A 13,842-nucleotide genomic window follows, 5' to 3' on the forward strand; every position below is an offset into this window, starting at 1 on the left:
TCATTTGCTTACCCAGGAGAATCTCCAGGGTAGAGGAGGTTTGCTGTTCCAGAGTTCTTTCTTCAGCTTCTGGGCAGTTGTCACTCTGTGGCGATCTGTGGTCCTGTTTCTCTGCTCTCCTTGTAGTAGCTCTTATCAGAGCTTCTTCCATCCGCCAACGATAATAAGATGCCAGGCATCACCCATCAGACAACACAGACTATGATGTGCTACGTCTATCTACTCGGCGCAGTTAAAGTGCAGATAAAGTTCTCCGGACCCATCTGGCTGTGAATGTAACCTATGGGCTTAAGATGAAATGAAGAGCTTACCTCCTTACTGAGTGGTTCCAGACCGCTGTGTGTACACCCGATAGCTGGCAGCACCCTGGAGTATGTATGTATAAATCAGATTATGTTGGAAGTAACCTGCAATATAGTGGCAGGCAGCACCCTGCCAACAAGTAGGATTTCCTGGGTGTGAAGGGCGGCTGATTCCGATTGGGTGCTTGATAGTTTTCCAGAAACTCATGTTCTTGATTGTTCATGTAGTTAATGAAACATGCCTAGGCGTTTTATCTCTTCAGTTGACAGAAGCTGCAATAAAAGTTTCTTTGTCGTTGCAAATAAATATGAACGGCCGACGAGCCTCTGTCTGTCAAAGAATGGAAGGGCTGGGGAACTGTCAGTCATCTCACTGCTAAGCAGAGCAGTGTCATGCTTCATCCTCCGTCAGGCCTCTGATTTTGATCAACATCGCTTAGAACACTGGGACTTTAGAGCCCATCCTTTTAATGAGAAAAACAAAACTACAAGTCCCATAAGCAATAGTGGTGGAGGGTGTCACACATGACCTGGCGCAACATCCGATTCAGCATATCCAGTTTAATTTTTTTAAGTATTTGACACAATATTGAATTTATAACATTTGTTTTTTATGGTCATGAGTCACCAGAATACTAAAAACGTGTCTTTTATTTTGAAGGTCAATTAAGTAATGGTCACCAGCTTGGAAGCTCTGTTAATTCTTCAGTATTTGTCATTGATCTCCACATGTGGCTGGATTGGGTGTGCCCCCTGCATCGTTCCCGATCACTCACACAGGTAAGGAGCTTGTAGCAGCAACATGATAACCCCATACTCGTCTGTAAGAAGTGCGCTCTGAGGCAGGTATCCGATCATTTTTGTGAAACAAGGAAGGGCCAATATCTGCTATGTACATTTGTTAAAATAAAACACAATCATATCACCGTATACTGTTCCGAAGGTTCAGTCCCAGAGTCATTATCTGTAACTGAACGCAGACACCCTAGGAAGCATATGCTTTTAAGACAAGTTGCGTTCACTCACCTGAAGGTGACCTGCTTCATCATTGGGCTATACTCCTCACCAGGCCGGCGCTACAATGCCTGGCGGGCACCACAAGAGGGCACTTTGTCGGAGATCTTTTATTAAGTACGCCGGATAAGCATAAGAGGACAGAGGATGTTGTGTCATAAGATGTGAGATTGGTGAAAGTCTGAATATAAGATCAACTATCGACCAGTTGCCACAATATAGTTAATGTGATCATCCTGGTCCATGTTGAGATTAAAAACGGTGGCAAAGAAATTGAGGAACTAATGGCCCCTATCACTGTGTGAAAGTGTCGTGCACCTATGGACCTGCTGTTAAGCTGGGGTCTATACTTCAGGTCAACTTTTTTCATTCTTTGTGTAGTCATGGAGCAATCTGTTGGCATTTCATAAGGACCAAATATGGGAAAATGGGTAAATGTGACCTAATCTTCTCCACAGCGTAAGGAGCTCTGTAACTCAAAGCCCTGCACCGTGCATAGGTGATAAGGTGCCTAGTACCATCTTACTACCACAGGTGAGCGCTGTCTAACAGAGTGCACTACATACGGCAACCCTCCTAAAATTCTGGACAAACTGACTTATCCAATAGCGAAGACGCCGCATCAGACGGCACCTGGTTTGAAAAGCACATGCTTCCTAGGGTGCCTGTGTTCAGTTAGAGATAATGTCTATGGGACTGAACCTCCAGAACAGTATACTGTGAGTTGAATTATATGAAGAATGTGTATACTGGACTGTCATTTTCCTCGTCATCTCTTGTGATTTGTAAAATAAAACACAACACACCTGGAGGCCAACAAATCTATTATGAATTTAATGCAAAAATAGCAAAAGGTCAAACAAACTAACAAGTCACAATTGTCTTTGCAATGGATGAGAGCATCCACCCTAAAGCAAGTTGGAGTATATAATGCTAATGCTCCCCATGTATTTTTATACACTTTTCTCCTAATACAAGTCAATGAAACCTGAACACATGATAGAAACAGTTACTGAAACGACACTAATGAGTAAGAGGCAGGATCTTCTCTCGAGAGTAATGTGAGGAGTCCGTGAGGTGCAGAGTCCGTGAGGTGCAGATAAAAGATACACAGACAAGCTTCAGAATTCACTGTTTCTGGAAATAACACTTCTGTTTGTCAATGTTCAATTTACTACAAGATGCAGGAAAGTGTGCAGATGGACATCACTAAATAAAAGGGTTCTGGGCCCTAAAAGAATCATGTAACTTTGCAGGTTATCATTCTAGCCAACTTGAGTCATTAGTAGCACCTTGGGACTAGTGATCATACAAACCAGCTTCAGTCAGTATTGGCTCCCTGAGACCTATTATCCTGCTAAGTAACTCCAGTCAGTAGTGACCCCTGTACCTTAAATCCTGCAAATATTCAAAACCAGAGGTTACCTCTACTGCCAACCAGTTCTAGTCAATATTGACATGAATTGTTACCCTGCTTGTAATGAATACCAGAGGCCAGCGTTGTTGCTAGCCAGCTCCAGTCACCAGTGGCCCGTCACATATTATCCTCAATAGGATCAATGCCCAAGGCCTGTGCAGCTGCTAGCCTGCCCTAGTCAGTAGTGACCTCCCAGACCTGTTATTCTGCATATAATCATCAAGGCTTTGGCCCTAATAACACTCACCCCCACATCCTTACCGTATAATAGCAATATAATTTATTTACATACATCATACGGTAGGTACCGCACTATTTCACACGATCCCAAAAACAAAGAAAATCAAAATTTGCCTAATTGTTCAGCTCTCCACCTTGTCAAAAATGACCAAATCACACCAAGCACTATAGCCTGCCACATCACATGGCACACTCAGCCACAACATGACCAGATACCACGGCAGGGATTTGGGGCCATTAATCCTCTTTTCGTGTGCTGTAGATGCACATGCTTTACATACTCCTGCCATCTTGTGTTGGGTCCGGATGTTTGCAAGTTATTTTCCTTTGAAGAAGTCTTTCCAGTCACAAGGTAAGGTGACTCCACCTTTTGGTGATAGTGCGCATGGGCATCGACTGCATTGTTAGATTTTTTTTTTCCCCAAACGGGTTTGGATGTGTATTACTGCACTCCGAAACCGCTCTTCAGGTTCCCCTCGGTGCGCAGTCCACTCTACCCTAAAATGTAGAATCTGACCAAGACGAGATAGAAGCGTCCGCCGTAGAAGAAGAGGCCCATCTCTATGACAGAGCGCAATTGCTGGGGCATGCTGGGGCAGCCATGTGATTGCAATTCTACGTCATACCATTACCATAGGCGACTGACCAAATGTATAGGTTATCTTGCGCCCTTCTGGCATCTAAAGAGGCCTAATAAAAAGCATTTGGGTGTCAGCTCAATACTTAGTTGTGTGGCATGCACCATTTCTTCGACAGCTAGTTTGATCTCACATCAGAGTACTGGCTGATAGGTCTGACGACTCCAGGAGCAAAATAAATATCTGCATTTCCAACCACAGATTGGTGTTATCAGTTCACTGTAATGCCCTTTGGTTTGAAAAATGCATCTGCCACTTTTCAAAGGTTGGTGAACTAAGCCTTGCTGGATTGGAATCCTTGAGTGCAGCATATCTACACAACATTGCTGTCAGCTCCACCTGGCAGGATCACCTGATCCACCTTAGGAAAGCACCAGTGGCTCTGAGAAGTGCAGGCCTCGTTATCGAGACATTCAAGTGCCAGATAAGGCAGGGAAAGGTTGCATACTTGGGGTACTTTGTTAGTGGAGGCCAGGTTCAACCTTTGCAACCCAAGATCTAGACCACTCTGGACTGGGTGGCTCCAACTACCCAGACTCAAGTGAGGGCCTTCCTTGGCTTCCCTGGATTATGTCAAGCAATTCATTGTGCAGACCGATGCCTCTGAACATGGTGTAGGAGCAGTGCTATCCCAAAAACATGACCACGGTCAAGATCATCCACTGGCTTTCATCAGTAGAAGGCTAATCCCCAGGTAATAGCGTTGAAGTGCCATTTAGATGGACACCTTTGCTGTGGTTTGGTCCCTTGAGAAGTTTAGGTCAAACCTCTTTGGCTCCCCGCCATTCCTGAGGCCGCGGTGTTTCCCGGAGGTGCAACAGGTCCCCCACTCTTCGGTTCCTCCTTCTAACTTCCAGGTCTGGCATTTGCCCGCCCCGCTTGGCTTCGGTGACGGCCGCCTTAGTTTACAGCCGTCGCCCACAGAGGACCTGCTTCCTCCACTGTGGGGCCCTACGGAGGCGGGTGCGGCCTTCGCTCACGCAGTGTCCACGGCTCTGGGATTTCTGCGCATGGGTGACCCGGTTGCTCATTTCCCGGCAGACCATCTTTTGGAGGTTCTCCACCATGGCTCTGGTGGGAGGGAGCTATTGCTACCCTTTGAGGGTTCGCTCCTTTGTTCCCTGATGGAGACCTGGGGCGTCCCGCCACAGGCGATCCGGTGCTCCAACACCTCCTGCACCGGCACCTTCCAGCGCCACGTGACCCGGCGTGTCTTTCCCTCCACCCCTCTGCCTCCAGTCCACTTTTGCAGACTTCTTTTCCCTCCTTGCCGCCACTGTTGTCTCCGCCATCGTGGGAGGCCCGCTGGCTGGACTCTTGGGGACACAACATGTTCGCCTCGACCAGCGATGCTTTGCGGGCCCTTAACACCTTATGTGTGTTGGCTAGGGCCACCTCTTCTTTTTGGGACTCGGCTGAGTCCATGGGATTCGCCGCTTCACAGGAGACTGTTTAGGTCGACTTACGGCATCATGCGTTGGATGGCCGGGAGCTAGCAGCGTTTATTCTCCGCTCCGCTCTGGACATCTCGGAAGTGCTGGGCCATGCCATGGCTACCTCGGTCGCCCTCCGTCGGCATGCTTGGCTTCGGGACAGTGTGTTCCCTGAAAATGTTCGGGAGCGGCTGGTTGATCTTCCATTCGGTGGCACTCTGTTATTCCATGCCCCGGCAGACTCCACCATCCAGAGGTTCTTGGCAGGGCTCCATCCTCCTCCTTCTCCTATTCCTTCTCCTCCTCCTCAGTGACTGCTGAGTTGATCTGGTTCTTGGACCTACTTTTGGGCAGTTTGCCCTGGCTGTGAAGTGGGTTTTATGGCCACTCGAGTCCTCCTTGCTGAGACTGTGGCTTTGTTGGCTGCTGGTCTGCCCTGTGTTGACTGTGTGTATTTTTGCTTGAGTTATCTGCACAGAATTGGCCCTGAGATTAGGCCTTCTGTTTTTCTCTTGGGCTGCTTGACAAGCCTTCTGCGGGTTTTTCTTTTCCCCTCGTTTTTTCCTCTGCTGCGGAAGTTTCTTCCAAAGAGGGATCCCATGTCTTGGGACTTAACGTACCCTATGTGGGGTAGTCGTAGCTGTTATACAGCTTGCGCTCTACTAGGGAGTTATGGTCGCCTTCGGGTCTCTGCTCTCCATGGTGTTTATGTATGTTGCTGATGCTTCTTTGGGTCGTGTGCGCGAACCCCTCATAGTAGTGTGTCCGGGCATTTCCTCGCCCTCATGCTCCTGTCCTGGAGGCTGGGTGGGTTCTGTGTTTCTCCCTTTGTCAGGCGGAGCCTGCCCGGTCCTCCTGGGGCCCCAGGCTGTTCGTCCTGCTTCCGGCGGCTCATTACTGCCGGCGCAGCTCTGTCTGATCTGTTGCCTTCCGTCTATGGTGGGCTCGACTTCTTTTTCATCGTTTACTTGGGCCCTCTAGGCTTTTCTTCTTCCTCTTCCTTGCCCTGGCATTGGATGGAAGCTCTGTTGCCTTGTAGGGGCATGGGGTGCTTCGGCCTCCCTGACCTTTCCCTTGGTTCCTCTGTTGAGAGTGAACAGGCTTTCTTCTTCTTCTTTTTTCTTCTTCTTCTTCCACTCTTGGGTTCGGTGGTGTTCTGCTTGTGGGGGGCTGGGAAGACGGGGCTCTTCGCCCTGTCCATTGGATTAGTCCCCTGTCCATTGGATTAGTCCCCTGGCTGGTGGGGTCCTTCCGCAGACCCTTTTTTCCCTAGGGTATGGCTAGGGTATCTATTCAACGTTAAGGAATCTGTGGCTAGTAGTCTGTATCAGATGTACAAGTTACTTACCTTTGGTAACGATGTATCTGGTAGAGACGATTCTAGCCGTAGATTCCTTCACGGCCCGCCCTTCCTCCCCGTTCTGCGAGGACCCTTTGGCTTGCCCTTCTGCACTCGCCTCCCGGTGGATGGCTATGATGAGTGAGTGCAGTCTTTCGCTCTCTCGCCAAGACGTTGTCTTGCTTTGTTCCTTCCTCTTCCTTGGCAATGTAGAGGCTGGGTCTATAGGTACTCCTGTGCCCCTCTGCTCTGGTTGCTCCAGGATTGAGGCTGGTGTTCTTTCATCCCTCTTGTTCCTGAGGGTCCTGGCCCCTCTGCTACCCTCTGGGTTTGGGTCATTTGGCCGTGCCCTGCCCTGGCTCCCTTAGGGAGGTTGTCGCACTCTGTTCTGGGGTTGCCTTGGAGGTCTGTCGTTCCCTGTTTGTCTTGGAACTGGCTCCCCTTGATGGGTCTTGGTCGGGGGTGTAGTCCTGCTGCATGTTGTCATGACATTTTGCATATTTATCCTTGTCTTAAGGGGGTACTGTTTTCATACTGGCAGAGTGGCTGCTCAGGGCTGTGCTCTGTTCTTTCTTCTTTCCCTGCTTTTGGGTACTGCAGTGTTGGCACTGCTCCTTATTGTGTTCTTCGTCACAATTCCTTCTTTTCCATTTTTCTGCTGTTTCACACACTGTTCCCATGCTCCCACAGTTTCTCTGCTGGCTCCACGTTGTGGTGCGGAAAAGTTCTCCGAACAAAACTGACGTAGGCGCGCCGGGGTGGGACTTATGTGTCTTTGCTGACGTCACGTACGCGGACGACGCCTGGTCGGAGTCGCGTAATGCTGCCCCCCCAGCGCACAGGGATGCTGTGGCAAAAAGTTTTCCAGATCCTGTTTCACGCCTGAGGATAATTCTACGTTAAGGAATCTGCGGCTAGAATCGTCTCTACCAGATACATCGTTACCGAAGGTAAGTAACTCGTACAACAGGTACATCATAGAAAGACTGATGGACATATTGAAGCGGACCTAGAGATATATGCATAACACAGAAAATATAGAGGTCTTGATTTAGAGTTTGGTGAGCAGGGTACTCCTTCACAAGCGTGTTTGAGTATCCTGTCCAACAAACGGATGGTCTGCCTGACCTAAAGCAAGTCAGGTGGAGTGTCATGTGTCGAGCCTTGCTTGGGTGCCGTTGGTTTAAATACATCGGACGGCCATTCCTTTTTAGATCAAGCAGTCTGATGATTTTTTCTCTTATTCAGGACCACCAGGGAATACCTGGCAGTCGTGATGAGAATTTCTTTTTCAATGAACCCCACTTCCTGGGAGAAAATTAATTAGGGAGAAAGTTCCTAGGGTGCGAGGGTGATTAGTTATTGGTTTTTAAAAACAAACTACTGCTTTGGAAGCTTGTTTTTGAAAAACACACAAGTTGGTGAATGGCCGCCTGAAACAACGCAGCCGCTCACCACCCCTGCAGTGCCTTCAGAGGAGCCACCATGGCTGCTGCTCTTCTGAAGGAACAGAGAGCGCAACAGGGCCAGCAGAGATCTCTAACAAGTCGGGGACCCTTTGGACTTTTAATCAAACCCATAGTCTTGATAATTGACAAATAGAGGAGTGGAGAAAAGAGAGTTAATTAGAATGCTGCCTCTATGTGATTTCTTGTATGTGAATAAGTAAATGACAAGACGCTGCTGTGTTCCTTACCTTAACTCAGCCTTTTTTTAAAAAACCTGCTATATATGTTGCATTGGTTTATCTCTGCAATGTCAGCTGAGCAAGTTACTGGTTATGTTAAATTATGTCATACTGGATTGCTGTCTAAAAAGCATACAAGGACCAAACGCTTCAGCTTGACAAAGCACGGGAGTTTCAGTGCCGCCTCTCTGTTCAGTCTAGTTCCGGGGCGACGGGATAGGCAGCGGCTACTGGGTTGAGGTCACTTTCCTTTGATGTCATGTGACCTGTCCTAGTAATGCTGCGCAAACTGACCAAGTAAACCCTTTTTTGTTCTTGACTCTCAAGTTAGCGAGGGCGAGCAGTCACAATATTCACAGCTTTGTAATGTCGACCAGCTTGAACTCAGAACTCAGCAATAGATCAACAGACTCGATTGAATAAATGACCAGCACGCTGCTTATCTTGCCAAGACACGGGTACTTTTAAAAGCTCTTTTTATTGAACAAGTGCTCAATCGATGGTGTTGACACCGAAAATACGGTGCACATTAGTGAGAGTGATTAGAACGAAAGGGCAAAGTCTGCAAATATGGAGTGAGTAACATAGCTTGGCTTGTCCTGACACTCCCTGGCTAAATACGACTACATAAAACTAGCTCACAAGAATGGTACATATTTAACTTTCACCACTTCATGGTGCGTCACATGGCCTGGTAGCTCTACCATCCCTCCCATATCTTTTCCCATTTACAAGGGCAGCCCCTGCTGAGATACACCCTGTGTCCACCCGTTGACACCAATCAAGATCTGCTTCCCAATCCTCCACCCTAGGGGGGGAGAGCTGGCTCCCTAACCCCGTGCAATATTACGCTGCCAACCGCTGATGCCAGGGCCAGTCATATTCTGTGAATACTATGCCATGTCACCTCACTTGTGATATTCAGGAGGTGCCATTTGGCCCCCATGGGGATCGCTAGTCCCATGACCTGGGACATTATTCGCATGATCTCTACCCAGTAGCATTGAATTACCGGACAACTCCACACCACATTAAAGAAAGCCCCCCCTCACATTACCTTATGCAGAGAGGTGGCTGCCCACCCTATTTGGTGCAACAAAGTTCTGGAGTAATAGGTCTTATGTAGGATCTGTAGTTAAATTAGACCAAAACAAGTTCTAATTGAAACCTCCCTGGCACCCTTAATGGCCTCAACCCAATCGCCATAGACAAGCGTGCCTCGATCCCTCTCCCACACATCCCTCCGCGTCCCCAAGGGATCCAGGGAATTGTAGATCAACTTCCTATAGATGGTTGAGATTGCTTTTTCAGTCAGGGATTAGTTAGCAGCTGGTCCTCCAGTGGGGATTCTTCAGGCAACTGATCCCCTTCCCAGATGTGACCTTGCAGAGCGTGATCCACCTGCAAATGTTAGAACCATTTTTAGTCACCTAATTTATACTTTTGTTGTAGGATCGTGAAGGACACAAGTGCCTGTCCCCTCCACACGTCGTTCGGCCGCTTTAAGCTAATCAATCCCCATTTTGTGAAGCCTTGCAATACTCCTGTTGCACTTATTAGATCACCATCATTCAGTGGAGTAATTTCAGTCAGCTTACCTTCTCAGCCTAAATACTTGGTAGCCTCTCTCCACACCCTTACCACTGTTTGGGTATGAGTTGGTAGGGTGCACTCATACTTTCTTCGATACAGCACCGGGGTAAGTTAACCTCTCTTGCCCATGGCCTATCTATCTACCCGGTAAGCAGGATCCTCACGGTCCGCAAAAACCCAGTTGTTTACTGCCACCAGCTGCGTGGCCCAGTAATACTTGAGAATGCTCCGAACTGCTGGTCCACCTTAATAAACTCACTTCTGCAGCGTACTCAGCGGGAAGTACCACCATCGCACAACAAGAGCCGAAGTTCTCAGTCTACCTTTTGAAAGAAAATGTCCAGTAGGATCTTAAAGGACGTTTTTGGCACGATGTACAGGAGACCCTGAAGGGTTATCACTTTAAATAGGGCCACCCGGCCCAGTAAGGAGAGCCAGAGCGCCTACCAGTTTGGGGTATCCCTGCAACACCGGTCTAATTCCGTGAGTATGTTCCTGCCTGTGGCTCTCTTGTAATGAACATGCCCAAGTATGTTGTTTGAAATCTATTTTTATTTTGTAGGTAAAGAATAGAACACAGGTCCAGATATACACAGCGTTAAGCCCACAACCCTATTTAGGGCCGGCCGTGTACTGTAGGAGAGTCTCCAAGAGTATGGAGAAGCAGTAGCAAAGTAGCTTGAACACAGCATGTCGCCTACAACCCTTGTTGGGGGGGCCGCGTGACACATTATGTATAGCAATATTGGTCTATTGTGGGAAGTCGCAGGACCCTTTAAAAACAACAACACTAAGAACACGGGCAAGAGGCCCATAAGAAGTGAGCAGTGATGAGTGGACAGAAAAGTGTCAGAAAGAGAAGAGGTAGTAGGAAAGACAGATTACGCCCAAAAAAGCTGCAGGGTCCCTGCCTCCAGCAGGAATATTAAGGACTTCTTCAAATTGATCTTATATCCTGAATGACGCTCGTACTTTGTGGGCAAAGCAGCAGCAGCAGCAGAGGGGGATACGCAAGGAGGAGAGCCACGCTCCCCACAAGCCAGCGGGGCTGAGAGACACCCTTTGGAGACACGCCCTGCCCAGGTGGAAGCCAAATACCTCTCGAGTTTCCTGCGGAGCGGGAAACGCTCGTACTTTGTGGACAAAACTTACCGGCAGCAGTAGAGGGGGATACGCAAGGAGGAGAACCACGCTCCCCACAAGCCAGCGGGGCTGAGAGATGCCCTTTGCAGGCACGCCCTGCCCAGGTGGAAGCCAAAAACCTCTTGCGTTTCCCGCTCTGCGGGAAACGCTCGTACTTTGTGGGCAAAACATACCGGCAGCAGCAGAGGGAGATACGCAAGGAGGAGAACCACGCTCCCCACATGCCAGTGGGGCTGAGAGACACCCTTTGCAGGCATGCCTTGCCCAGGTGGAAGCCAAATACCTCTCGCGTTTCCTGCGGAGCGGGAAAAGCTCGTACTTTGTGGGCAAAACTTACCGGCAGCAGCAGCAGCAGCAGCAGCAGAGGGGGATACGCAAGGAGGAGAACCACGCTCCCCACAAGCCAGCAGGGCTGAGAGACGCCCTTTGGAGGCACGCCCTGCCCAGGTGGAAGTCAAATACCTCTTTTCTGCGGGAAACGCTCATACTTTGTGGGCAAAACTTATCGGCAGCAGCAGAGGGGGATACGCAAGGAGGAGAACCACGCTCCCCACAAGCCAGCGGGGCTGAGAGACACCCTTTGGAGGCACGCCCTGCCCAGGTGGAAGCCAAATACCTCTTGCGTTTCCCGCTCCGCGGGAAACACTCGTACTTTGTGGGCAAAACATACCGGCAGCAGCAGAGAGAGATGGGCAAGGAGGAGAACCATGCTCCCCACAAGCCAGCGGGGCTGAGAGACACCTTTTGGAAACACGCCCTGCCCAGGTGGAAGCCAAATACCTCTCGCGTTTCCCGCGGAGCGAGAAACGCTCGTACTTTGTGAGCAAAACTTACCGGCAGCAGCAGCAGCAGAGGGGGATACGCAAGGAGGAGAACCACGCTCCCCACAAGCCAGCGGGGCTGAGAGACGCCCTTTGGAGGCACGCCTTGCCCAGGTGGAAGTCAAATACCTCTTGCGTTTCCCGCTCTGCGGGAAACGCTTGTACTTTGTGGGCAAAACATACCGGCAGCCGCAGAGGGGGATACGCAAGGAGGAGAACCACGCTCCCCACAAGCCAGCGGGGCTGAGAGACACCCTTTGGAGACACGCCCTGCCCAGGTGGGAGCCAAATACCTCTGCGGGAAACGCTCGTACTTTTTGGGCAAAACTTACCGGCAGCAGCAGAGGGGAATACGCAAGGAGGAGAACCACGCTCCCCACAACCCAGCGGGGCTGAGAGACGCCCTTAGTAGACACGCCCTGCCCAGGTGGAAGCCAAATACCTCTCGCGTTTCCCACTCCGCAGGAAACGCTCGTACTTTGTGGGCACAACTTACCGGCAGCAGCAGAGGGGGATACGCAAGGAGGAGAACCACACTTCCCACAAGCCAGCGGGGCTGAGAGACGCCCTTTGGAGACACAACCTGCCCAAGTGGAAGCCAAATACCTCGTACTTTGTGGGCAAAACCTACCGGCAGCAGCAGCAGAGGGGGATACGCAAGGAGGAGAACCACGCTCCCCACAAGCCAGCGGGGCTGAGAGACACCCTTTGGAGACACGACTTGCACTGTATTTAATCAGACGCATAACCCGCTCCGCGGGACGAGCCGGGTGAAGCCCGGGCCAAGGGCGGGCCCGTCTGAGCCCGTCCAAGCACGACCAAGGACGGGGCGGGCCCTCCTCTTTGACTTCCCATGCAGAATTGCACAGCAAGGTCAGTGTGTTATATTTGTACCACAAAGTCTCTGAGTAAATCCCACTGATATCGACTAATTTTGCTTGGGCAATAAAGCCTGGAGATACTGTATAACAACTAAACGTGATCATGGCTTTAAATGGTGCTGGGAAGGGGAGAAAGTCTACCACTGGAAGTGTTGTAGGGACAATTGACCAATTCCTAACCAGGGCAACGTCCATGTTGCAACGTGAAATTGAACTAACAGAGAGAAGGTTATCCACGGACCCAATTTTCAACAAACGGTCATCACTGGGGCAACTAGCCAAGGTACAATCCCCGATACCAGAATCTTTATCTGTGACGCCACCACCTGCAATACACACTGTGGCTGATATTGCATTTGCTAGACCGACTGGAGAGGGCAATCAACTGACAGAAGTAGTCATTGTGGCACCACCAACAAGAGACCCATCTATACTTTCTCAAAGCCCAGGAACTACTTGACCGGGACAGTCAATCCGGTTGGCTATGGAAACTAATCTAGGGGCTATTAACAAAGTGCCCGGCAAAGTAGTTAAAAGAAAACCTGGGGGAACTGCATTAATGAACAAGAAAATGAAAATGCAAAAACTGGTTAATATGGAAAATGAACCACCTGTTGTTGTACCTCATGGACCGCCGCCCTTAGTGGACGAGTCGCTGCCCATAGATGTCAATGAAAACATCTCACCTCAAGAGAGAGGGGGGACTTCTGGGCTAAAATGGAACTGATTTTTATAGAGTCCTGCCTCCCGATCCATGAAAGACTGGACTCTATTGAGAAAAGACTATCTCGCCTTGAATCACTATGTTTACCAAAACAGGGAGGGGAGGGCTTAGGGGTTGTGGAACCCGCTAGTAGCGGCATGGGACCTTCTGGTCTTATTAGGGTAGGCACCCGGAGTACAATTCCGGTGGTTACAAATGCAGAAAGGGCAACACCAGTTCAAATAGGTCCAACGAACGATAACCCAATTATTCAGCCTGTCTTAGTCGTACCTAATGCCCCGGTAAATACAAAGAATGGGGGAGGAAAGAGGGGCTTGGGGGCTAGTAGCTCTGAACATAACCCTATACAGGCAACAAATATGGGACAAAGGACGAGGTCACAGGGTGCGAATTGGCCCCTGCTGTCTCGTCTAGATTTGCCCCCAGAGTCAATACCCTATGTGGTGGTCCTTGCAGGGGTCCCCTCCCTGAGCCTGGGAAAGTTGGAGGACTATAGAGACCTCAAAAACAAATGCATCCACTGGTTAAACTACAACAAACCCCTTCCAAACGGGGGATCTAACGAAATTCTATTCGCAAGACGAGTGGATTGGGTGGGGCCTCGAGGGAA

General features: G+C 49.6%; 1 protein-coding gene across 2 annotated transcripts in view; it reads left to right on the plus strand.

The window, feature by feature from the left end:
- LOC147737516 (uncharacterized) overlaps positions 1-13,842 on the plus strand; it is a 56,084-nt gene that overhangs the window by 27,128 nt on the left and 15,114 nt on the right. For both annotated transcript variants that reach the window (XR_015299257.1, XM_086933553.1), the window contains one exon: positions 964-1,082. The gene's annotated coding sequence lies outside the window, so the exon portion shown is untranslated. The remainder of the gene's footprint in view (positions 1-963; positions 1,083-13,842) is intronic.

Source organism: Lissotriton vulgaris, chromosome 1_1 (assembly GCF_964263255.1).
Source record: "Lissotriton vulgaris chromosome 1_1, aLisVul1.2, whole genome shotgun sequence".
In the NCBI taxonomy this organism is placed as follows: Eukaryota; Metazoa; Chordata; class Amphibia; order Caudata; family Salamandridae; genus Lissotriton; species Lissotriton vulgaris.